The sequence below is a fragment of the Vulpes vulpes genome, chromosome 9 (assembly GCF_048418805.1).
Source record: "Vulpes vulpes isolate BD-2025 chromosome 9, VulVul3, whole genome shotgun sequence".
NCBI lineage: Eukaryota > Metazoa > Chordata > Mammalia > Carnivora > Canidae > Vulpes > Vulpes vulpes.
In genome coordinates, this window is record NC_132788.1 from 19,233,282 (window position 1) to 19,260,128 (window position 26,847).

Here is a 26,847-nt window from a genome sequence, read left to right on the forward strand (position 1 = left end):
GCTTATTAAATGAACTGAGAGCAATTTAATTCAGATAACTTAAGTGCCAATTAGCTCATTGAGAACACCATGCTGATAAGTCAGAAGGTATTAGCTTCCAGGCAAACCCACAAGACTCGAGAGGACCCAGATTCTCTTAAACCCACAGTAGATCATCCAACGACATGCACAGCATACTGAATGAAAGATTTAAATACAGCTTTAGGGAGCAATAGACAGGAAAGCCTTGGCTTCAATCTATTGGGTTAATTTCCATACAGTTCTCTATTGGTTTATATATATGCTATCTATTAAGAACAAGTCTTAATAGAACATTAATTGGATCTTTTAAAGAAGGCATTTTCTATACCTTAAAAAGTACTTTTTAACGTGATTTCTGAAGGTCAAAACAACATTTTGAAGCTCTCAAAATGACAAGACCAACATCTAGTGGTGAAGTGAGTATACTGCAGGATGAATTCCGGCTTACACGGGTCAGCGATCGATGCATCTCTTCCTCAGAGAGGTTATTTGCTTTCAAAAACCAGGATTCCTAGAGAGTCACCCCAAAAGACTAAAGTGTTAGCAGTAGAATTCCAGGCATTTGTGAAATAAGGGACATTTCGGAGATAGGAGGAGAGTGGCTTTTTTAGTGCTATTTAGATGATAACAGCGAGTGATTTTCCAGTTTATTTTTAAGAACTCTCCAAGCTGAAAGTTGCTCCACCAAATTTTAGAGGACTTTTATATCCAGTGTAAGAGATACAATTTGAATATCGCTGATAATTGTTATTGACGGCCTGGCATGCACTAGAGCTGTTATTGCTTTAAATAAATTTCTCACATAAAAGTTAGCTTCTAACCAAGTACTTAATTGGTTTATGCATTATTTTTGCCACCAGCCTGCCTTAGTAAATAAATCTGTTTCTTCTTCTGAATCCGTAAAGCTCATCAAGAACACTTACACAGCGTACTCCTCATCACTTGCATCTCAACATCATTATAATTCTGATGCGTAAAATTGTTCCACAGGGGCCATGGCACAGTAAGCAAAAGACAGGAACTCCAAGACCATCTGAAGGACCCCCAGTCATGCCAGCATGTTCTCAGTGATCCCTGCCCACCTCTTCCCTCCTCTTTCACCCTGGATTTTCAGAATCCTTCTCTTCACTCTGATACCTGTGGCCCCATTCTCTCTTGGTCATAAATACAAAGAGCTAGACTAGCATATGATTCCAAGCCAGTTTAAGTAGCAGTGGGAGGTTATAATATCTCTTCCTGGCTTACAAACCAAATGAAAACTTCATCCTCCAGCTGGCCAGCTCTAGCTGGTTTCCTCTAAAGAAAGCACCACTTCTTCTGAATGTATGTCTCTGTCCATCCATCCCAGGAACAGAATATGAGGGTCCACTCAGTCAACTCCGTGGGCTCTTAGGCTCAAGTTCTAATGTTGCTTGACCTGCCTCTAATGTGGAACTGGCTTGCCTCTCTTGTCCTGTCTCAAAGTCAGGGCAAGTCCCACCTTCCTCAACCCCGCAGTATAGGAAAGTGACCCTCTTTAGGAAATGGTGCTGGATATTATCCAAGGGTTGTTCTTTATCAAGGCCCCTTTAGGCTTCATTATACATAGTTTTTGCAGCCCATGCATCAGGGGAAAACTGGGGAGGGGGACACTTAAACAGGCTCTTTCATCAGGTGATGTCATTATCTGGCTTGGTGTCTCTTGCTTCAATTACTCCAGGCAGAGGACCCACGACTTAGCCATTGTATGGTTTTTCATCACTTCCCTAATAGCTTTCTTATCTGGATTTTGATGTTAGAATTAGCATCCGGACAATTTAACAGAAGACCCAATGGTGAAGTTATGAAGCTGACTCCACACCTGAGTAGAAACCACTTGTGGGAGAACAGGCACCCCTGGTCCTCTGATGCTTCAAACAAAACACTTATCCAGGGGCAACTGGCTGGCTTCATCTGTAGAGCACGCAACTCTTGATTTCAGGGTCATGAGTTCAAGCCCCGCGTTGGACATAGAGCTCACTAAAAAACAAAACAAGACAAAACACAAGTATCCAAAGATCCCTCTGCCTCAGTTTACCCCCAACCTCAGCCCATCCACCCACTGTTGCCAAAGGACACTGGAACACGGATCTGGCATTGTCATCAGCCCCTGCTCTGCAACCTCGTCCTTGGCCTTTCGTTGCCTTCTGTCACCCCCTCCCATAAGCTGCCCCCAACCTCCCTTTGCCACCCCTAGACTGAGCTCTGTGGTCTGACTTTCTCTGTTTAGCCATCACCAACACTGTTCTTCCCTGCACTGCCTTTCCCCACCCTTCAAGACTGAATTCAAATGTCTGCTCCTTTCTCTCCTCTGAATTGCAGTAACTCGGCCCCCACAGCCTTCCATTGTGTCTTAGAATAATTTCCTTACTCATCTCATTTTCTTTTTTTGCAGAGATTTACTTGAGGGTTATACAGTTCCTCTCTGTCACTTCTGAATTCTCCACCAAGCCTGGTACTTACTAGGAGCCGAGCAAATCATGACCAAAACATCTTTTTAAAAAGGTCAGAGACCCAGTGACTTTGATTTTTGGAGCCTCTTACAGGCCTAGATTCACTTTGAATCGTTGGCTGCAGCATGACAGCAAAACAGAGGGCTTCACCCTCTTTACTGGAGGACGTATGATGTCTCATTCTCCCGTATCCCTGACAAATGATTTCCACCCTCCACCCCCTTCTCCAAGTTAAAAGGGAGCAATAAGAGCCTGTCTTGAGATATATTGGAGAAACAGTCCGTGACTGGCATAAATTAAGTTGTTGGACGGTGAAAGATGCTGCAGTGCAGGCGGCCGGCACCTCCTGGACCAGTGAACTCAGCAGTAGGCAGCTGGAAGGCCGTGGGGAAGCAATACTGACCCCTTTTCCCTTTCTCTACAGCAAAGTGCCTGTGATGCAGGTTTGGGGCACAGGCCAACACCCACTCACAGGCTTGTGTTGCTCTATTAGATGGGTTGTTTGGGCATTAAGATGCCTTCTGTGGGATTTGGCTTCTGTACGGGAACAAAGGACCTCGGTTTCATCCTCACGGTAAGGGCCACCGTGTACTGAGCTCTCACTGTGCTCCTGGTACTGGGCTGTCCTGGGGGAAAGGTACTGTGTTTAACAGCACTTGAGGAAGAGAAAATGGGTGTTTGGGACCTAAAAGTAACTGGGCCCAGGTCACGGCTGGTGAGTAGGAGAGGTAGATTTTGAAATCAGGTTTGGCTACTTCCAAAACCCACGATCTCACTCGGTGTGCTCCTGAGCCTTTCCTGAAGGAGCAGTGAACAGAGAAGGTCAGGGCACCCGCAATTGAACCCAAATTGTGTCAGGAATTTGCTGTTGACCTCAGAAAACTTATTTCGTTCTGTCCTCGGCTATAAAATGTGCTTTCTGCAATGCCTATCTCTTGAGAACCTCAACTGAGATCATGGTAAGTAAGAAGTAATTAATAAAGGAATAAATAAACTACAAAAGTTCAATCACTCCTCTTTTAAATGCCTACTATGTATTAGGTGCTGTACCAGGCATTCAAAATGAAGAATTTAGGTTCACAGTCCCTTCCTTCGAAGTACTTAACAACCTAAAGGAAAAAGACAAACTGACAGTAACAAGTAGTGTAACTGCTCTGCTAACTGCTCTGTTAGAGCCAGCACACATGCACCTAAATCCTCTACAGGGGGCAGCCTCTTGAACTTGAGGGTGGGAGAAATGTCAGGAAAGGCCACCCCCCCTTGCCCCCACCCAACAATCAGAGCCAGCATTCACAGGGTGCTTAGCTGTGTGCTACTAACTATGGTAAAAATTCACATGAATTATTTAATCCCAACAGCTGCTCTATGTTGAGGCTTCTCGTCTTCTTCCTCTTGTTAACAGATGAGAAGATGGATGCTTACTGAGGTTGCTCAAGGTCACAGGGACAGGATTTTGAGCGAGAGGTCTGTCTGATATCAGAGTCCACACTGCTGCAGATCTGCCTTTCTTCAGAATCCAGGAACAACCAGAGTCTTGACGAACGCATATCCAGTGGTCAGGCCAATAAGGAAAGATATTGTGGATAGAAAGAACAGCATGTGCCAAGCACAGAGATGACAGCAAGGGGAGTTTGTGGCTGAGTTTGGCGGCAGCGTAAAATGTGCTGGGGGAGTACTGAGAGGAGCAGACAGGGTGGGAGTGGTGATTAAGGAAAACCCAAATGAAAGCATTCACTCATACACTACTCCTTAAAGCTATGAACCTTGGTCTTTCTGGTGGCCCATTCAGAATGTCCCCGGTTCTCAGGAAGCAATGAGATTCACTTATGACTCTAGTCAACAGACAGAAGAGAGTTTGCAGGACTCCTGGTGTATTTCTCTCCTTGCGTGCCTTAAAACATTAAAGGAGCCTTAAAGCATTAAAGCAGGGCAGCCCGGCTGGCTCAGCGGTTTAGCACCTGCCTTCAGCCCAGGGTGTGATCCTGGAGACCCGGGATCGAGTCCCTCGTCCGGCTCCCTGCATGGAGCCTGCTTCTCCCTCTGCCTGTGTCTCTGTCTCTCTCATGAATGAATAAACAAATTAAATTTTTAAAAAAAGCATTAAAGCAGCCACTTGAACTAATTATGGTGTGAAAGATCAATCAGAGCCAAACATACAATTTGCAAAATTGCAGGTACAGTAATAAAATGAAATATTGGATCACTGGAGCATTCATTTTGAGAACGATATTTTTGACAGGTTTCTATGTTAATACACTTTTTCCACTCCTTGACCAAGCTGGGAGACGCCAGCGTCCTGACCCTCGTGACCAAGAGTGTGACCTGCTGATGAGAACGAAGACTGGGCTTTGGCGGCAGCCAGGCTGGCTCACAGTCGCTCTCTCCCGCTGGCCCTGGCTGTGACCCAGAGCAGGTCACTCAACTGCCATAAGCCTTTGTTTCCAGGACCATAACTGAAGCTCACTGTAATGCCTGCCTCTGAGGTTGGTGGGGAGAGCCAGAGACGTGCAGGACGCCCATCACGGTACCTAGCATGTTGTAAGGCCACAGTGAATGCCAAACATCATGATCGAAGAACACTGAGGCCTCGGCTACAGTTCGGATCCCTCCACCCCGCAGAACATACCATGGTGTGAAATACCAGCTCCACAGAGAAGGAGTCCAAACACTCGTCCCATCCCCAAACCTGCATCACAAAGCACTTCTCTGCGGGGAAGGGCAGGGACAGCAAAATCGCCTCCCCCACCCCCAGCTATAAGCAGTCTGTGATATGCTGAGTTGGGTAGTGCAGAGACGAGCTGTCCATCTGCACTGCAGCTACTTGCTGTTTTTGCCAGTCATGGGCATGGTTCCTCCACTATGCTTCAAGCTTAGCTCCTACTGCTATCGTTTTAAGCCAACAGTGGTGTCGCTTGGGGATGGGTGGGAGGCAGGAATCTCTCCTAAGGACATGACAGAATGCCAACAAAGTAAAGCTATGAAGCATTCTGGGTTTTTTAAAAATATACTTGCAGCCAAGGATTTAAATTGAGTATATACCCTACAAGTGACTCCTGAAATAAGTCATTGGATCTCCGCACTTTCTGCTCAACGTTTCACTCAGCATTCAGCAGCATCGACCATGGGCCGGGCTCTCTGGAAAATATGGGTATTAACGAGATACTGATTTAACCAGTTTGAGCTGCTAATGATAGAATATCACAGACTGAGTGGCTTAAACAACAAACATTTATTTCACAGTTCATTCTGCAGTTCTGGATGGAGGCTGAGATGTCCAAGATTGAGGTGCCAGCAGATTTGCTGTCTGGTGAGAGCCAGAGCCTACTTCCTGATTTGTAGATGACCATCTTCTTGCTACATGGGGTGTGGGGGTGGGGAAGGGAGGATGAGAGAGAGAGAGAGAGACTATCTATTCTATTCATGGGGGGCTTCACCCTTAGGACTTAATTACCTCCTGAAGGCCCACCTCCAAATATCATCAAATTGAGAGTTAGGGTTTCTTTTTTTTTTTTTTTTAATTTACTTTTTATTGGTGTTCACCTTGCCAACATATAGAATAACAACATATAGAATAACAAAACAGCTCATGAAAGTTAGGTTTTTTTCAACATAAGAATTAGAGGAGGCCACAAATATTCAGTCCATAGCAGGTATCCATATACTTTATCTACAAAACAGTTTTATCTACAGCTTAACTTTATCTACAGAGGAATTATATCATGTAAGGAAATTATCTTAAGTCAAAATAGAAAAACAGTAAATACTGTAAGAGAGAGAGAATCAACAAGTTAAAGGAGTTCACAGGATGGGAGGAGATCTTCTCTGGTCAGGGAATCTAAAAAGGTGCCCTGAAGAACCAGCATTTGTGTTAGGCCTTGAAGGATGTGAAGAGGGCTGTTCAGGAAAGGGGAACACCACATTGCGGGGCAGACCTGGAAAACCCAGGAGCACAGTTTAGTTTGGTTAAAGCACACAGGTTTGGAGCAGATCTTAGAAGCTTAATTAAGATGCAAGGACTACTTTTGAGTAGGTGGGTTCCAGGAAGTGTCCATTGGCGGCATCAGTGGATGGTCTGGACTAGGTTTGGTGGGGACGGGAAACTGAGGCAGAGAAATCACCGGGAGAGCACTCTGCCTCAATAATTGGAGGACCCTGGATACCTGTACCTACTTTCATCTTGAAGAATGAGCATGACATATTGGTGTTTTGTTTTGTTTTTAAAGAAACGTGCTTCTCCCTCCTCCTGTGTCTCTGCCCCCCCACCCCGTCTATCATAAATAAATAAATATTTTTAAAAAGGAGGGGGGATCCCTGGGTGGCTCAGGAGTTTAGCACCTGCCTTTGGCCCAGGGCACGATCCTGGAGTCCCAGGATCGAGTCCCACGTTGGGCTCCTGACATGGAGCCTGCTTCTCCCTCCTCCTGTGTGTGTCTGCCTCTCTCTCTCTATGTCTATCATAAATGAATGAATGAATGAATGAATGAATAAATAAATAAATCTTAAAAAATAAATAAATAAATCTTTTTTAAAAATAAATACAAGTTATCTTACAGCTCTTTTTTTTTTTAAAGATTTTATTAGTATTTATTCATGAGAGACAGAGAGACAGAGAGAGAGAGAGAGAGAGAGAGAAAGAGAGACAGAGAGACGCAGAGACACAGGCAGAGGGAGAAGCAGGCTCCATGCAGAGATCCCGATGTGGGACTCAGTCCTGGGACTCCAGGATCACACCCTGAGCGGAAGGCAGCCACTAAACTGCTGAGCCACCCAGGTGTCCCTTGGTAGGTCTTAAAGACTGAAATGACGTCACTAGACTACAATCCTTAGTACTACTTGGCACCGCCCTGGTAAGGAACTCAAAACAGCATACACTGGCTGTAAAAGTGTTGGTGTCCTGTAAGATAACATGGACCAGCCACCATGTTCAGAATGATGTGGGAGATCTTGGAAATTCTTTTCACCTGATTTGTTTTATATATCTCTTAAGACTTTTTTTTTAATTCAGTAAAATATACGTAACAGCATTTATCATTTTAACCATTTTTGAGTGTACAGTTCAGCTGTATTAAGTGCATTCATATTGTATAACTATCACCACTCTGACGATTTCATCTCCAAAACTTTTTCATCTTCCCAAACTAGAACTCTGTCCTCATTAAACACTAACTCCCCATTAGCCCTCCCCCAGCCCCTGGCTGCCACTGTTCTACTTTCTGTCTCTGGGAACTTGTCAGTTCTGGGTACTTCCTATAAGTGGGATCATAAACATGTGTCTTTTTGTATCATCTGGCTTATTTCACTCAGCATGATGTTCAAGGTTCATTCATGTCATAGCCTGTGCCAGAATTTCCCTCTTTTCAAAGACTGAATGATCCATTGTATGGATAGACCACATTTTGTTTACCCATTCAGCTGTGGATGGGCATTTTGGTTGTTTCTACCTTTTGACTATTGTGAACAATGCTGCTATGAACATTAGTGTCCAAATATCTGATTGATTCTGTGCCTCTAACTCTTTTGGATATACACACAGAAGTAGAAGTTCTAGATCATATGGTAATTCCATATATTTAATTTTGAGGGGAGCCACCATACTGTTTTCCATAGCATCTGCACCAGTTTCCATTCCTTAACCAGTGCACAAAGGTTCCAGTTTTTCTAGGTCTTCACCAACACTTGTTATTTTGTTTTTTGCTTTGGTTTTGCAACAACCTCCCAGTGGATGCAAAGTGAAAATTTGATTTTAAAGTGGGGCAGAAATGCCTATTCTTTATGCAGAAGTGACCCAGTATGGGAAATGGATAAAGCCTATTAAATGCTTTCTAAAAATCTATTTTCCTCTGCCCTTTGCTCCTTGGGGTATTATTTACTTACATACTTACAAATGCCTTAGGTTGGTTTCTTACAGCATATCCTATGGGATGAAAGAGATCTTTCTTTTGTCTAATGATGTGGCTCTCAGTTAGTTGGTGTTGGGAGGGGTGGGATGGAAGAGCAAAGTAAAGGTCAGGGGGTCACTCGCTAGCCTAGTAATCTTAACTGGAGGGGACATATAGCTGCTCTCTGAGCCTGCAAGGCCCACATCTAAATATCAGGGAGATGGCCTCACTAATGTGTAAAAAATCTCCACTGGGACTAAGAATGTGTGAAACACCAACTTTTAAGTACCCTATCTTCTCCACTTTGTAGGAAATCTTCATTTTATTCTTTTAAGATCTTTTATTTCTAAGTAATCTCTATACCCAATGTAGGACTCAAACTCACAACCCCGAGATCAAGAGTCACATGCTCTAGGGACTGAGCCAGCCAGAAGCCCCAGGAAATTTACATTTTAAAAGAAGACTGAAGACCAGTAATAATTCTTAAAAATAATAGGGTTTATTCTTAATCAAAATTAATGTACTTTTAGCACTTAGGAACTATAAAAAAATTGAAGTAACGTATAATCTGAAAGATAATCAATCTTAGCATGTTGACATGCATTCCTCCAGTCATTATCCCACTCAAGCTCCTAAATACTTATTTTTTTTAATTTTTATTTATTTATGATAGTCACAGAGAGAGAGGGAGAGAGGCAGAGACACAGGCAGAGGGAGAAGCAGGCTCCTTGCACTGGGAGCCCGACGTCGGACTCGATCCAGGGTCTCCAGGATTGTGCCCTGGGCCAAAGACAGGCGCTAAACCGCTGCGCCACCCAGGGATCCCCCCACTCAAGCTCCTAAAATGGTATTACTTTATTTTGTAGTTTCCTTTTTATCACATTAAAGTAGGAATACCTTTCCGTCTTGTAAAATATTATTTTTTATACATCATATTTGCTGGCTATCTAACATCCCATTATAATGATATGCATTTATATTCATATATCATAATTTATTGTACCTATACCTTAATTTTGGGAAAAAAAGATTAATCCAAAATCACAAATTCAAACACCACCCTCCCCAAATACAACAACCCTGCACTTCAGTTCACATGCTACATAATTATTACAATTCTTGAATATCATCATTGACTCTACCATTTTCCCTCTCCTATCAACCCACTCTTCTGTCTTGATGTCCATTTTATTTAGTATAGTTTCCAGAATCTACTACACTTAACTCTGTCCACCTCTCCTTCTGCTGCATGATCATGAAGGTAGCAGAACTCCAGCTGTGGATAAACCCAGAGATCTGACTTTTCTGCCCCAACTTCTCATTTGTTTGAGTGTTACTGTGAAGAAGACAACTATACTCTTATCTTTCTCAAATGAGCACTCAGCACTTCCCAGATATTGCAACATGGTTTCTTAGTAAACTTGTTCAAACATTCCTCACCAATGAAAATTTCATAATCTTACTTAATCTTCAAAATTCCCACCCATACTCTACTCATTTTTCCTCACTTTCAGATACTGTCTTGCATTGCATGGATTCCTTTATTAATGAGCAAGTATTTATTAAGCACCTATCAGGAGGTAGGTCCTGTTTAGTCACTGGAAGTACTGCAGTGAACTAAATAAAATTCTGTGCTCATTGGGCTGCCTTTCTAGAATTTGAAGAGATGGACCAGGAACAAGTAAGCATTTAATGCATAAAAATGACAGGTCGTGTCAACTACTGAAAAGAAAGCTAAAGCAGAGTAGAGAGTCGATGGGAAAAGGTGAAGGGGTTTCTAGACAAGGTGCCCAAGGAATACTGTATTCAAGCAAAAACCTAAATGCAGTGACAGAGCAAGTTATTTGAAGCCCCACTCAAAATGACTCAACACCTCTTCATGGCGAGCTTCTTAGCCTGTGTTCAGTGTCTTTTGTGAAACACCCCAAACTTTCCTTATGCCTCAACCAAACCCAGTGGTGCTCCCTGATTTTTTGGTTTTATATCTTCCTATACAGGTGCCTTTTTCTGGAATGCCTTCCCCTCTTCCTTGAAGATCCAATTCCAGTGTTCCAGCACCTGCTCCTTTCCTGATCACTGAGCTTGCTGATTCTGAAATTCTCTCTTCTCTTGGCTTTCATGACCTATCATCACTCCCCTAGTCTTCCTACCTCCCAGGCAGGCTCACTTCTCCTCTCTCAGCCCTGCTCCCTCCCTCCCTATGGCTTAACCTATCATCTATGTGCAATAAATCCAAAAATTTATACCCCTTGTCTACATATTTCCTCTGAGTGCAAGGTCGCTTTGTATCTGTAATTATATTTTCCCAAAATTTACATCTCTGAAATTTAAGCCTTGATCCCCTCACCTCTGTGGGTGACCTAACACCCATTCTTGCCACACCAAAAACCCGGGAGGTCACCACTCTTATCACAGTTGGTATCATTCCCCACTCTGTTCACCTGACCAGTTCTCAGCTTAAATTACACTTCACTCAAAGAGAACGTCTATGGACACTCAATCAAAAGTGAGTTCCCTTTCAGCTCTGTTATGTTCTCTCATAGCATCCTGTGTATTTCCTGCATAGAGTTACTGAGATTTGTAACTACATGTTTTGTCTACTTCCTTTTCTTCATGTTGTGTTTTCCCAATAACCCTATGCTTTCTGAGGGTAGGGATTGTGGTTATCTGTTAATTGTTGATACCCATCACCCGGCTTATAGGAGATGCTCAAGAAATATTTAATGGGAGATGGGACCAAAAGTATTAATGTTTGAGGATTCACAGACTTCCTTCCTTCTTTTCTTCACTTGGCCAAAACATATTCAGGCACCACCTGCTTAGCTTTCTTCCCTGCTCCTGACCTGTAAGGGTTAAAAGAAAAATAAAACAGACTCTGGGCATAAGAAATTATATTCCTTGGGGTGCCTGGGTGGCTCAGTGGTTGGGTGCCTGCCTTTGGCTCAGGTCGTGATCCTGAGGTCCTGGGATCGAGTCCCACACCAGAGTCCACACAGGGAGCCTGTTTCTCCCTCTGCCTGTGTCTCCGCTTCTCTCTCTGCATCTCTCATGAATGAATAAATAAAATCTTTTTAAAAAATAAGAAAGAAATTATATTCCTCAATTGGCTTCACATGGTGATGTAAGAAGGATTTAGGAACCAAGATAAGGAAGTAGGAGAATAACAGTCTCCTAGAAGCATTTGAGAAGGTCAGTGGACAAGTTCTGTCAATATTTATTTATGTGAATTATGTGCACTTTGACTTCCCCTGTTTGAAGATATTTATTATTTATTTATTTATTTATTTATTTATTTATTTATTTATTTATGACAGAGAGAGAGAGAGAGAGAGAGAGAGAGAGAACATGGACCTGTGCAAGGAGAAATGCAGGGTGGAAGGGAGAGGGAGAGAGAATCCCAAGCAGACTCCTCACTGCGCACCATGCCCCACGAAGGGCTCAATCTTACAATCCTGGGATCATGACCTGAGACAAAACCAAGAGTAGAAGCTTAACTGACTCAGCCACCCAGGCACCACTGACTTCCTCTGTTTGTAAGAAACAACATAAATACTAAATATTACTGCTCTTGTTTGGACTATTTTCATTCTTTTACTTTTTTTTAATCCCCAAAACAAGCCTGATAAACAATTTAAAAATTATCTCAAATAATAGGAATATTGATTTATTTACTAGCAATATCTATTCTTTTAATGAATTGTCTGTTCTGCCATCAGGCTGAACATCTGTGCTAAGTTTAGGAGGTGGCATCTTTTCACATTTTAAATGAATGAGTATTTTTAGTGAAAAGGTGGGAAAAGCTGTACTAGGGGTGGCCGGCTAGATGCCATTATTAGAAAGAAGTCCCAGGAAGAACGCTTTTAAGATAAAAAGGGAAGAGATCACTCTTTGGGGGTTGATACTAAAAGGGTTATGAGTCAAAATGAGAGCAGAAGCAAGGGCCTGAGCATCACAGATGAAGGCCACACGGGAGTCTAGTTCTAGACAGGCTTTCTAACACTAAGAAAGATTTGCTAGGAGCTTAGGGACGTAAGTGTGGAAGTTGGAGTAAAAATGCATTGGGAATGCAAAGCCTTACTGGAATTCTGTGTTAAAAAGTGACAAGAAAGAACAGGGCCCATCTTTTCAACTGGGGTCAAAGTGCTTCTTGGGCGTCAGAACCCAGGGCTGGGGGTAGGGTGAGAAGAGGTACAGAGGAACTCTGGGCATCCTCCAGACCAGCTCCTAAGGGACCTGCTCCTGGTCTTCAAGGCTTCTGATTTCCAGGAGTGCTCACACCATGAGTGTCTGGGAATAATCTGGGTGAAGAGACAGGTGCCATTTTAAGTTAAAGCAAATCACTGCTCTATGGCTACAAACAGTGGGTGGTAGAGGGCTACCTCTAGGAGCTTCTTCTTTTGAATCAGAGGGCAAGACAGAAGCAGAGACGTGGTATTTTTCACCTTGGGGGTATACTATCTCCAGAGTAAATACTAAAGATATTTCTGAGAAAAATGGAAAACCTCTGTGCTCTTTAGACTCAAGTAAATTCTGGATCTTCTGGTCAGATTTATGTTACGCAGGCTCTTGCTCACAGTGCAATGAGTCTGACAGAGTGCCTGGGATCAGGATATTAGGTGCCCTCTAATTACCTAAGCATCAGTTCCCCTGCTGTAAACCACAGATGCCAGGATAGAGGTAATAAAGCTCCAAGGATTGCATTTTTCAGTCAATTATTTTTGATGATATGCTAGGAGCCAGGTCATCAAATTGAAATCCCTCTGTGTGCAGCAGAAATGTCTCATAATGCATTTTGTGAGATCAGGGCAAAGGCCTCAAAAAGACACATTTTTTTTTAACGAACTCTTTTTTCTGGTTATAAAAATTACATATGACTAGTGTAGAAGCTATAGAAATGTACATAGAAGAAAATAAATATTATGGTTTTAATAAATTTTCACCCAAATAATCACAGTTAATTTTGGTGGGTTTCCTTTAAAGGCATGAACCTTATAATCAGCTAGAGATATTTACATAGCTAAGTCTATGCAAACTAGCTGAGAGTAGCATTTTTCACTGGACTTCATATTGCAAGTGTGAAAAAGGAATCTATTTAGAACTTGAGTCCTACAAAGACCAGAAAGCACTGAACTGAGGTAGATGGGCTCTATCACGGATACTTGGGTAATTCAGGACTAAACTGATTTCACAACTACTAGCATTGGAAAGCAATACAGCCAGATATGTCACATGCATGCCAAGAAAGTGGCCCCAGAAAGAGTGATAGATCATCACTGTCTCAGTACATCTGGAAATATCCTCCGAGCCTAAAAATAATGGGCCACATTAGCTAATGCAGAACAGTTATTTGGCTAAATTAAACTTCAGCTACTCTCAAGAGACTCATTCCAAAAAGGGATTTTTTAAAGTAATAATAATAGTACCTTATTAATTATTCATAAAGTAATTATATTGGAGCCCCTGCTGCCTCCATCCATCCAAATGATACCGAAACTGAGGAAGAGGGAAGGAGGAAGAGTTAAATATTATATTCCATCAAAGAAAGTATTTTTCTAGGTTGAGAGTGGTCCTTGGGAAAGGGTATAATCAGGGCATTTTATTTCTTTCCTGTAGAGGTATTTTGTAGAGATGGTGTTCCATCCCTTGTACTTTGTCAGTTTCTGACATTCTAAGATGTCACAAGCCTTTCTTTCAATCCACAGCCAATGCAGCAAAGCTTACACTGAGCAAATGGGGCAGAAGCAAGCAAAGCACAGGACATCTGATCACAGCACAGTAGCCAAAGCTTTGGTGGCAGCCGACAGCCAGTGTGTGCTCTGGCTGGACTCCCATTTGCCTTCTGTCAGCAGAGACTCAGGACACAGGAAACTTATAGCCTCTAGACAAGCCCACTAAATGGACTTCATCAGGCCTCTCATCTAGAAATCTCAATATTAAAAATCTGGACCACCAGAATGTCCCCACTGAGGCACAAAACCAACAAGAAAACAGGCAGCGGCTGTCTGACAAATAAGGCCCTAGAGTCAGATGCTGGTTCCCATGTCACAAGCATACACACGCCTGGTGAAAACTAAGTGAATGATCAGTGACAATCCCACCAGATGCTCTTCAATTCACAGTGGGTGGGGATGCAGGGAGGTGGCTGAAGAGTCCTACCTGTCTAATGCAGAAAATTCAAAATCTGTAGAACTAAAAATCTCCATGCTTGAAGAAATTCACTGCTAATATCTCAGCATATTACCTTCCAGACTTTTCAACGCAGATACATGTTAATCTGAAGTTTTGCCCGAATTGAGATTATACTGTATAATATTATATCCTGGTTTTTAAAATTTAATGTTATATATATATTTTTTTAAGGTTTTATTTGTCTATTCATGAGAGACAAAGAGAGGCAGAGACATAGGCAGAGGGAGAAGCAGGCTCCATGCAGGGAGCCCGATGCAGGACTCGATCTCAGGACCCCAGGATCAGGCCCTGAGCCAAAGACAGACACTCAACTGCTGAGCCACCCACGCATCCCTAATGTTCTATATTTTTAAAGAATATTTTCAAGTCATTAAATATTCCATGACTCATTTAAAAGACTGCTTAATACTCTTTCACATGTATGAGTCACAATGGTGTTTAATTTATCTCATCCTGTTGGATATGCAAATAGATTCCAGGTTTCTTATGAATATTAATAATATGACAATAAATATCCCCATACATAAATTTCTGTCCCTTATTGTACCCTTTCTTCAGGGTATGTCCCTATACTTTATTTTATGTGGTGTTTATGGACAATTTTTAAGCTCACACTCCCTCCAAGCAGAGTGTGAAAACACCTAGTTCTTCAAATCCTCACTAACATTGAAAATAATCATTATTTAAATCTTTGTTATCTGGTAGACAAAGTATATATTATCACTGCTTTAACTTGTAGTTGCCTGATTATTAGGGAGCTAAACGTTGTTTTTTGTTTGGTTTGGCTTGGTTTTAGTTTGTTGCCATTGTACTTTTTTTCTGGAAATAGAGTATTTATGTCATTTCCTTTCTTCTCTTTTGGATTATGTCATCAATTTCTAAACAAATTGTTTCTTTTACATTTGTGACAAGTAACTAACTTATAAATGGACAAGGATCGTCCCTTCTTAATTCATTTTATTGCTCTCACATGCAGGAAATCTTGCCTCATGCTGAGATGAGATACATCTCTGGGTTACCTATTAAAAGAAATATACGCATGCCGTATGCAATGAATACGATCCTTTTGTATTCACTTCTGCTTTGCTCTCTAACATCTAGAAGTTGCTTTCAAATGAGGGAACAACGCTCTGTTTCCCCAACCTGAAGAAAGCTGCCATAAATGCCTTTCTTTCCTTTATATCTGAGGCTTAGCCGAGCCACCCGCATGCATGTACGTGCAGTCAGCAGGTGTGTTCATTCTGTTAAGCCATCTGGGGCCAACTTAATACCAATCTGCATTCTGCTATCTATTCTTTCCTGTCCTTGGTTGAGATGGGATACAAGGAGAGATCATTTTTATCCTTTTGAGAGCTGAGAGATTAAAGAAAACTCAATTATTCTATACTCAGAACTGGTCTTCAAAAGAACCCTAAAAAATTAATGCCCAGATTTGAATCTCAAAAGAAAATATGCCCGCGTTCTCTGTCTTAACCAAATACTGCTGTGTGATTTTAGACAAGGGTCTCACCTCTTTAAGCTTTGGCTTCCTGATGTATAAAGGCCAGACAATGAGCCCTACTTTACATTGGTGCCTTGATGGTTAAACAAGATCATGTTCCCGGTGCAGCCCTCAGTAAACACAGGCCAATAAATGTGTGTTGAATTTGAATTTAAGGGAGGCCGAATGGGAGTGACAGCTACAAGGCTTTAAATTCCAATCTGGCAAGATTAAGGCCCTTTCCCAAATGTTAAGGTCCTTCCCTAGAGTGTAATTTACTACAATAACTGGCACAAGATCTGGGGACACTGGGATGATATGTTTGCCAAATGACTTGAAAACTTTTGAAGGGAAAATTCTTAGAGAAATAAAAACCAGGCAAAATCAGTATATAAACAGGAACCCTGGTCTCCTAGGTTTGTATTCGTTTGTCACAGAAAAAATGATAATGTTAAGATTGATTGAGGGGAACCATGTGGTGGACACTGCATGCAGACTATTTCTCATCCTCTCTCCGGTCTGTTCAGAGTCAGCACTGTTGTGAACACTGGATTACAGATGAGAAGAGGGAGTCTTGCCCAAATTCAAACAACTAGTGAGTGAGAGAGAAGACTCTCTCACAGAGAGAGTGCCAGACTCCTCACAGCTTCATGAATACAGCCATGAAGGAGCATGTAAGCCATAACAACTGGTCACTGGATGAGACCACACCTCTGTAACTTGCCCAGCAGTCTGATCCTTAGCAGAATGATTTCCAAGGTGTTCTAGAAGGAATTTTTGTCTCTCAAATACCTTCTCCATCTCCTCTTATGATTCAGAGTATTTTCTGTTCTGGAATCCGAACCTTTTCATTTCAAAATCAGATAGGTCTTAAACTGCCAATGGCCTCTGGTTTCTATTCTGAGGTATTTTGGCCCATGAAGGTGTAAGTGACTGACAAGAGAGTCTTTCTGGAGAAAGGGTTTGGCTGGGTGAGGGGAAGAGAATGTAAAACAACTGGCAGAACCAGGGAATCCCTCAAACAAAAAACATAGAGGATTCCACAATTTTGCTCTGAACAGGACATATATTGTAGAATGTATTAGAACCAAATTGGCAATTTGCTGCATAAGAATTAATCAGGAAAAGAAAATCTACTTGTACCTTAATTGAATGGCTTTTATTTTTCCTCTTAATTAATAAGATATCCAAACTCTTTAATTAAACTCATTAACTAAGAGCTTTCATTTCTTAAAAGTTCCATTTTTAGGAAGATAGATTCATGGAAAGAAGATTTTATTATTTGAATACTTTGTGCCGTTTCTGATGACGCATCCTCTTTATTCCTTAATATTCTTTCCAGAAACTGTTGTGATTGAGTATACTCAGACCCTGGTTCTGTGAAAACATAAAATCATCAAAGAGTCTTTATATTAAACCACATTTCTAGACAAAACTAAATCGGAACATACTTAACGGCCATATTATACATTAAACTTGGTTTATCTGTTTCTCTCCTCCTCCCATAATATAACCTATGCATAAAGTGTGGAATTATGGTAAAATTGAAGACATCGTTTAGGGGCAAATGTATGCCTTTAGCTAGAGGGGTGACATTATAAGACCCAAGGGGACTGCAGAAGTGATGACTACGGGATAAATACCCTTGAATTATTGGTGCACTGTCTTCCTGCTTATTTTTCAAAAGAAAGAAAAAGTAAGCGATGGTCAGGATGCCCATATTTCTTAAATTATATACATGGCTCTCTTAGTCCCTCTGATTCTATAAAGCTGCGTGGCTGACAGAAGCGTAGCATTATTGCCCATAAAACTCCGATGCATAGAAACACTGTAAGAGTACACAAAGGACTAGGTAAATTGCTGAGGAAAAAATCGGCGTGAAAAATTGAGAATTTGAAGCCCATATGCCATTTTCCTCATTGGCCTCCTACAGCTGCCCTGCAGAGCTCCCACTTTGCAAATCTAGATGCAAGCACATTTACTGGGGCAGTGCTTCTTAGCTCAGCTCACCTCCTTAGAGCTGACAAGTGACCGCCTGCACCCGGCTCTTCGGGGAAGAAAGCTTTTAGATGGATTAAAATGTCAGACACGCAGACTGTTTAAATTGAGAGTGAGGGGTGTTTCCTAAGTGCGCAGCTCCCTGCTGCCTAATGACACCCCACTGCCCTGCTCCACTCCTCAGCGGCAGGAAGAGACAAAGTGGGGAAGGATCATAAACAATACATCTTGGTGTGCCGAAAGCAATTGTCTGAGCGGCACACAGACTGGAACCAAGACTGCCATGTCCATCTTCCAGCCAGACTGCACATCAGGCAGCACACTATTTTCCATTTCCTCTTGCCTTGCTGCCTCTCAGTCTCCCTGCTACCCCTAGCCCACAGTAACCCCCCTGTGCCAACTGCATACCCAAGAGACCCCAGGGCAGCAATTTTTTCAGCACTCACTTCTCCATGCAGTTCTTTTCTTCCTTCAAGACATCAATTATACTAACCTGTCACACTAAAAGAATTCCCATTCTTTTACTATTAAAAGTATTAAAAGATATTAATGTATTAGCATAACTATCCTGCCAAAGGCGGGCACATGGGTGTGCATTTGTGTGTATGTGTGATAAAAGAGCATCATCCTAGTTCTTTTTTATTTTTTGAAGATTTTATCTATTCACTATTCATTCATGAGAGGCACAGAGAGAGAGAGGCAGAGACATAGGCAGAGGGAGAAGCAGGTTCCCCAAGGGGACCCCGATGTAGGACCCGATCCCAGGACCTTGCGACCATGACCTGAGCCAAAGGCAGCGGCTCAACCACTGAGACACACAGGTGCCCCCATCCTAGGTCTTAATTGCAAAAGAGAGAACTGAACAGTAGTAAAGATGCAGCACAGAGAACTGAGTCTTGGATTCTAAAGTTAGCAAGCCTTTTAACTTCCCTGGTCTATTTCCTATTAGGCAAAGGACACAATTGGACCAGTTCTCCAAGGTCAAGGAGCATGTTTCAGGCTAATGGGAGGAGTATTAGAAGCACAGAGTCCTTTCTGCGGTGTAGCTTTGCAAAATGATTTACGTGCCTGCCCGTGACACAGGTGCCCCATCTCTCTCTAAGACTTGGGTGGGCCAAATTTGCAACCATTACTGTGCTGCCCTCAAATGGCACATGTTTTGATCAGAAACTGCAGGAGAAAGCACACATCAGTGTGCCTCACAGTGGTGCTGGGGAAGAGTCCACAAAGAGGTCTGAGGTGGGTCTGGCCATTAATAGGTTACAGCCCAAGTTCATTTTTTCAGCCAGAGACATTATCTCATCAGCAGGTCTTGCCAGAGGCTGAAGTTATGTCTCATTAAGAGTCTCCCAGGCACTGTGATTCTGCTTTGTCACAGACACCCATTTAGTTTATAGTTCTGCTATGTCATTAGGCAACCTTTTCAGAGCAATGCGGGAAAGAAGAGTCTGCGATTAACCAATTCAAGACAGAAAAGAATGAAAGGAATCATAGAACCACAAAATGTCCACATTAGTGACAGAAAAGTAAAGGTCTGTATTTCTATATTAAAAAGGGACCTGAGAGGATGGGCTGCGAAGGGAATGCATGCTGTATGTGAAAATGAAAGAACACAAAAAAGAAAAAAAAAAAAAGAAAAAAAGAAAATGAAAGAATGAATCAGCCTTTCTTGGCTAGGCACAAGATGAAGGAGGTAATACAAAGCACTGAAAGTGAGAAGGGGGGCTTGAGGCCTAGGACCCGACCCTAAAAGACATGAAGAAAGTCAGAGGAATCAGTGGGAATGTGGCCTTGGATAGGAAAGGAGGGAAACAGACTTTTTTTTTTTTTTTTTCATAAATTTTGGTCGTTGGTTGCATCAAGGCTAGGACCCTGGGATAAATGTGTAAGTAGGCTGGGCTGGAAAGTAGCATCATTTAGAAGGAAGGCAGGCAGTATCCCTGCCTCATATTTTCTGTTAACCAGGCTACTAGACCTTTGGCCTCACAACCGATGGGGGGCAAAGAGAAAGCAGCTTACATGTCTTTCTTTTGGAAAAGCTTTCTGGGCTCCTGTGCAGCCGTGCAAAGGACGTTCTGAGCTGGGCGCGGACGCTTTTCTAAAAAAAAGCCAAACGCCTCCCTTTTGGGCACCCACCTGCAGCCCCCCGCTGGGTGCGGCGCTTGCCCGCTCCGACAGCGCCCCCGCTGGGGAGCTGGAGCAGAGCCGCCCCGGGCCTCACCGCAGAGAGGTGGGGGTCCCCGTCACCGCGCGGTTTGATGCAGACTCTGCGCGGAAAATCCTTGGTTGGCGTTGCCGCCCCTCTCCCCGGGGTGCGAGGTCGGCGCCGGCACCCACGCCCGCTCCCCCAGCGCCGCCTCCGGGGAGCTGCCGCCGCCGCATCCCCCGGGCCTGAACTTCAGCCCCGTTGCAACTTGCCTAGGGAAAATAAAAAATAAAAGTGGAGACCTGGCGGGTGGGGAGAGGGCGGGCCCGAAGGCACCGCAGAGGGCTGCAGGGCAATCCCGTGGACCGGGGGGCGAGCGGGCTTGCTGCCCCCCAGTGCCCCCGGGGTGCGGGCTGCTGCGGGCCGGGGCGAGCCTGCTAGGGGACAACCTGGACCTGCACCGACGCAGGGAACCTCAGGTCAAAGAAGCAAGGGACGGTCCTCGGTGGAAGGAGACATGGGGGTTGGGGGCGACATCCCCAAATGCCACGCGCCGGGGAGCTCGCGCTCAGGGCGGCGCGGTCCCCGCGGCCCGAGGATGCTGAGTCACGTCTTCCCCGCGGCGCGGGCGCCGGTCCCCTGGCGGCTGGCGGGGGGAGGAGCCGCAGCTCGCGGCCGGGTCGCCTCTGCACCAGAGCCCAGCGGGGGGCACGTGCGGGAGCCCCCGGAAAGCGCACCGCACCTGATGTGATGTGCATTGGAGCACAAGCACGTGTTTTCTGGGGGAGGAAAAATACCGAACTTCCATCGCAATTGAAAGGCATTCTAGACCCAAAAGGAGGGCTCAGACTCTCTGGGCGGTAATCCCTTGGTTTTACAGTTGGGGAAATGGGGACCCCCCCCCTCCCCGCCGAGAAGGAAAGGGCTTCCCGCAGCCTGGGGTCTCCTGTGCGCCTTACACTAACCTTGCTGCTGTGGCTTTTGCGCTTTCACCTTGACTTGGCCCTGGGCTTCTGTCTCTCCCGATCTAGTTACTACCCTCCGTGGTTTGCAGCAAGCATCTTCCCTGAGGTTATTTCTGCGATTTCCCCGCAGAGCGTGCCTCTGCCCGTTTCCAGTTCCTCTCGTCTTTTCAGGGCACCCCACTATTTGTCAGGCCGGTTGAGGCTCCTGGTTACTGCCGCAGGCACCTTCAACATCCTGGGAAATGGGTGCTAAGCAGCCCAGGATGCTGTTGGTCTGATCTCTCTCTCTCTCTCTCTCTCTCTCTCTCACACACACACACACACACACACACACACACACACACACAGACACGGACCTCTTAGTGGTTAGGCTTTTAAGGAACTTTGTGAAGTTTCTACTCTTCGGTTGGCAGTTTTTCAAGGCACAACAGCGAGATGATGGCTGCAGCCTGTCCTAAAGGATCTCCTATGGCATAGGGCACAGCCCCCCTTAGAAGGACGCCCACTGTTGTCGCCAGGCCTGAGGATGGGGTGACTGTGCTTTCTGGGCGGGGTGTGGGTAAGCACTCTCTCCTGGAGCATCCACAGGCCATGTGTGCCGTTCTTACTGTGGGCTAACCTGCCCAGCCCCTCCAAATTAGCCAGAATCTTTTGAACCAAGGAATGGTGCCCACAGGAAAGAGAGCATGAGCTGCTCCAGCAGAGGGGGTTCCTGGGGGGCAGGGACGGATGGAGCCTCAGCCCCCCCCCCCATTTCCAGTCCACACCCACCTCAGTTCTCCACTTCTTTTTTTTTTTCTGAGATTTTATTTATTCATATGAGAGAGAGAGAGAGAGAGAGAGAGAGAGGCAGAGACACAGGCAGAGGGAGAAGCAGGCCCCATGCAGGGAGCCGGACATGGGACTTGATCCCAGGTCTCCAGGATCAGGCCCTGGGCTGAAGGCGGCGCTAAACCGCTGAGCCACCCGGGCTGCCCTCCACTTTTTCATTTCTATTGAATTAGTCCAGTCTTCCAGGCTCCCTGCCTTTGCCAGTATTCGCTGGTCGATTGAACAAGGGCTCAAGATTAATCGGTCGTAGCTAGCAGCTCTTTGGGATAAAAGCCACACTCTAGCTGTTGAAAGCTCTGCTCTCCATTCCAGGAATCCGTTTATTTTTCTGCTTTTCTTATCAAATTTCCACAATTGACTTTAAATTTTTCCCGTGGGCGTCTTGCACATCCCCCAGGCAGATTGTATTATTTACTTTGGCACCGTGGAGGAGAAGGCTACTCATTTAGCTGTGTGTGGTTGGTTGCCTTATCTTTGTTCTTGAGAGATTAGGCAGTCTTATTCCATAATACATGAAGGTTTTATTTGTGAGCTGTGTCCCTCACCCCTGCTAGCCACAGCCGATAAAATTAAATAGAAGGTCATACTTGTATCTTCAGGGCGCTTGCTGATTATCATAATCATACAAGTAATGAACATTTGACCACCTTCTCTGTGCTCACATGCTTTTAACCCTCACAGCTCTGACAAAAGATAAATCATTTTTATAGAGGGTACCAAGGTCTGGATTTGAACCCAAACCTGTTTCAAAATCTTTCCATGGTCTAGGAAAAGAGTTATGGGCACAGAGGCTACGAGATCAAGACTATTGGGAGTTATTTATAATTCCAGAAATCCTAGGATTATGGAATCAAAGTGTTTAGGATAGTAGTTAGAAATAGCCACAGCACAGTGGTTTGCAAGCACAGACTAAAATCTTATTGTCTTGGTCAGAGTCGGATTCTGCTCATGACCATCTACTACAAACTACTTAGCTTCCTCAGACTTAATTGCTTTAATCTGAAAATGAAGCATAGCAATAATACACATCTCACAGGTTCGCTGCTGGCATTAAATTAGAGGTGTTTGCAATGTTTAGCACAGGGACAGACAGAAGGTGCTTAATCCATGTTAGTTCTTATAAATATTAAAGTTAAAGAAGGATGAGTGAAAATTTGAATTCCTCAACTAACAACACTCCTACTATTTCTATTCTCCAACTTGTCCTTTTGGATGCAGATAGGCTAATCTCAGTCTAGAAGAAATCACACTGTATACTATTTCCCCTTCTTCAACATTCATATGCAAGTAAAAATCAGTTTAAACCAAGGACACATTTACAAGAGTAAGTAACAAGGAGTAAAGCTTTATGAATTGTGTATGTAGGGAGGGAGGAGCCAGTTCTGTTCTTTGGTGAGGTTGTCTGGTGTCTGCAGAAGTGTTCCAAAGTCGTAGGGACCCACGTGGCTTCCAGACGTTCACAACGGTCTGCTATGAGCTGGCACAGATTACTTATCTCTCAAAGCCTCCCATTTTTCATTTATTCAAAATGGTGATAATAATACTATCTCTTCAAAGCTGCAGTTAAACTTCAATGATCTTATATATGTGAAAGTGCTTAGCAGAGTGCCTGAGTCATCATCATCTCCCAATAAATAAAGGTTTACTTTCCCTGTTTCCATTGTCCTGATTAGAATTAACTGGGTTATCTATTGATTATTTTGTAGGGGCATCTGTGGCTCCATGTTTGGCAATGTGTACTTATATTAATGTTAACACAAACTGATGTTATAAAGTATAATTCTAAATCCCCATAACCATGAATGGGGCGGGGGGGGGGGCGGGGGTAGGGAATGGAGATTGTCTTGAATCATCCTAAGGAAAGAAAGGTCATGTGTGGGGCTAGTTACCAGAGTCCCAAAGCCTGTAGCAGTCACTGCACCCAGGGAGTGTTGGTTGGTTCATTTTGCAAATGGTCTATGAACCTGCAGATGTCCCTGCAAGAGAAAACAGAAAATGACTAGCAGATCCCTAGGAGAACATGGCTTCTTTAGGAAGACGAGAAGATACCTGAAGCTGGGAGTTAGTGGAGAAATGAGAAATGGAGCCACAGACGATGAAAGATATCATCTACCAAGAAGGTGATGAGGCTTTAAGAACTAGAAGGAGTGCTCGCTTCGGCAGCACATATACTAAAAAAAAAAAAGAACTGGAGGGATTGGGGTGCCTGGGTGGCTCAGTGGTTGAGCGTCTGCCTTTGGCTCAGGTCGTGATCCTGGAGTCCTGGGATCAAGTTCTACATCAGGCCCCCTGCGGGAGCTTGCTTCTCCCTCTGCCTGTGTCTCTGCCTTTCTCTCTGTGTCTCTCATGAATAAATAAATAAAATCTTTAAAAAAAAATGGAGGGATTTATACTTCCAGCCATGATGGAGTAACTGGCACCAAACTAGTCCTCTTACTGCAAATGGCCATAAAATTGGATGAAAATTTTTCAGGCAACTGTTTGCAGGCAGTGAACAACAGGCAGCCCAAGACTGTCATCCCTGAGAGAGAAAAAAGTAAACATAAACCTACAGGCATCCAGCTAGCTGCCTGCCAAAGACAATTCTTTAACTAGAACACTGAAGTGTTCTAGGGGTGGAAGTTGAGGTGAAGAGACAGAGAACAGAGTGTAGCACAGCTGAAATAGCTGGAATCTGTGGAGTAGGGCATCAGCAAGGAGAGAGCTATGCAGAGAGGGATCCCCAACAGTCTATATGGGGGTCCCCCATGAGACCCTGCCTGAGGCCTGGGCTGTTAATGAACAGAAAGAGACTACCTGGGGTTCACCAACTAGTAGCTGCTGGGGTTTGAAAATGAGCAGATGCTAACAATGCTGGAGCAACCAAAGACTTGGGAGTTCTAAACCCCATAGAGTTGACAGGTCTCCATAACATTTTAGAAACACCCTTTGGAAAATAGCTAAGACACCAAGAAGGTCTTGCCTTAGGAGTAAGGACTATACTCTAGAGTATAGTCTTTTTGCAAAAGACAACATATTAAATATTTTCCTGTCCAGGCCATATAGTCTCTATGGCAACAACTCAATTCTGTAGCATATAATCAGTCAAAGACTTTATGTAAATGAATAGCATGACTGTGTTTTAATAAAACTTTACTCTCAAAAATGGGGATGGGGGCAGGATTGGACTGAGGATCATCAAACATTCTAGAGTAAGACTTATTCCAGACCTGCATTAACAAAGCCTGAAGCTAAGCCCTGACAAAATCTCAGGTGAGGCAGGGTTTGAAGTCTGAGCCCCAGCGAGGTAGAAGAGCTTGGTAAACAACCTTGGGCTTTCCACAGACCCTATAACAAAGTACCAAACTAGCCTGCACAAGTTCAAAATGATCAGCTGATAATTGAACTACTCACTAAAACAGGTATTAGCACTCTTCAGAGGATGATGACAGAACTCAGAATCTTTACAACATACAATGTAAAGTAGCCAGTACTCAATAAAACAAAATCACACACAAAACGTCACTAATGTGACTTATAGCCAAGAGAAAATAACAGTCAATATAACCGACTCCAGGTAATTCAGATGTTGCACTGAGCAAAGGTTTTAAATCATTTATAATAAATATGTTCAGAGAATCAAATAAAAATATGTACAAAATTTAAAAAGTATGGTCTAATGGGGGAAGAAATATAAAATCTCAGCAGATAAATGAAAATTGTAAAAAAAAAATAATGAAATCAAAATTTTACAACTGAGGGGCACCTGAGTGGCTCAGGTCATGATCCTGGGGTCATAGGATGGAGTCCTGCATCAGGCTCCCCAGAGGGAGCCTGCTTCTCCCTCTGCCTATGTCTTCGCCTCTCTCTGTGTGTCTCATGAATAATAAAAAAAAAAAGAGAATCCTAAAAAAAAAAAAGAAAGAAAGAAAGAAAAGAAAATCTTCAAAATTCTAGAACTGGAAAGTACAACTAAAATGAAAAAAGTCACTGAGGGGCTTAATTGCTTTTTGGAGATGGCAGGAAAAGAGAATCAGTAAACTTGAAAATGGATTAACTAAAATTATTTAATCTGAAGAAATAAGAGAAAAGAGATCGAAGAAAACTTGAACAGAAACAGGACCTATGGGACAATGCCAAATAGTGCCCCAGAAGGGGCGAGAGCACCAGTTTGGATTGAATGCCTCCAATGTGGTAGGTTGTAGGCTACACACTTTAAAATCTGACTTAATTGGCACATCAACACTCTGTGGTAGAAATTACTGTCCTTACAGGTGTGATTCACAATTAACAGATTTGAAAATAGGACCAAACAGGAAGGATAGTACTTGACCTTTAGTCCAAGGCTGCCTCAGATCTACTTAAGATTGAGCAACGTCAGCATGATCCCATAGCTTCTAGAATCATCTAGATGTTATCTTACAACGGATTTAGGATCATTGATGGATTACTTATTCATTGAGCACTTACTATGTACTAGAAATTGCAGTATATGTGATCTCATTTTAATGTAGACTTTGTATATAAATTTCATTATAATCCCCACCACAATTCTAAAAAGTTGGTAACATTATTCCCATTTTATAGATAAGGAAACTGAGCTTTTGAGAAATTAGGTAATTTCCTCGTGGTCATACGATTGGTAAGATTAAAACCCATGCCAGTCTTTTGCCAAAGAGTGTAAAGTATAACATCACCCTAGGGGGAAAAAATGGTTTTTAAATTTCTGAAAGTTACTTGCATTACTTGTGCTATTTATTCCTAACACGTATTGTCTTTTAATATGAACAATAAAAACTTAGTGCTAATGTATGATAAGGAAGAAATGATCATTTCTTTTTACTTTAGGAGACAACCCTATAAATGTATAATAGCAGCTCTAACATTG

The 26,847-nt window shown here is 43.3% G+C and overlaps 1 long non-coding RNA gene across 1 annotated transcript; it reads right to left on the reverse strand.

The window, feature by feature from the left end:
* Positions 1-2: 2 nt before the first annotated feature.
* Positions 3-21,427, reverse strand: LOC140593835 (uncharacterized). Its single transcript, XR_011994161.1, has 3 exons — positions 21,150-21,427; positions 20,175-20,456; positions 3-2,019 (listed from the first exon to the last, which is right to left on the reverse strand). It is a non-coding gene; the product is annotated as an uncharacterized lncRNA (long non-coding RNA).
* Between the last annotated feature and the right edge of the window lie 5,420 nt (positions 21,428-26,847).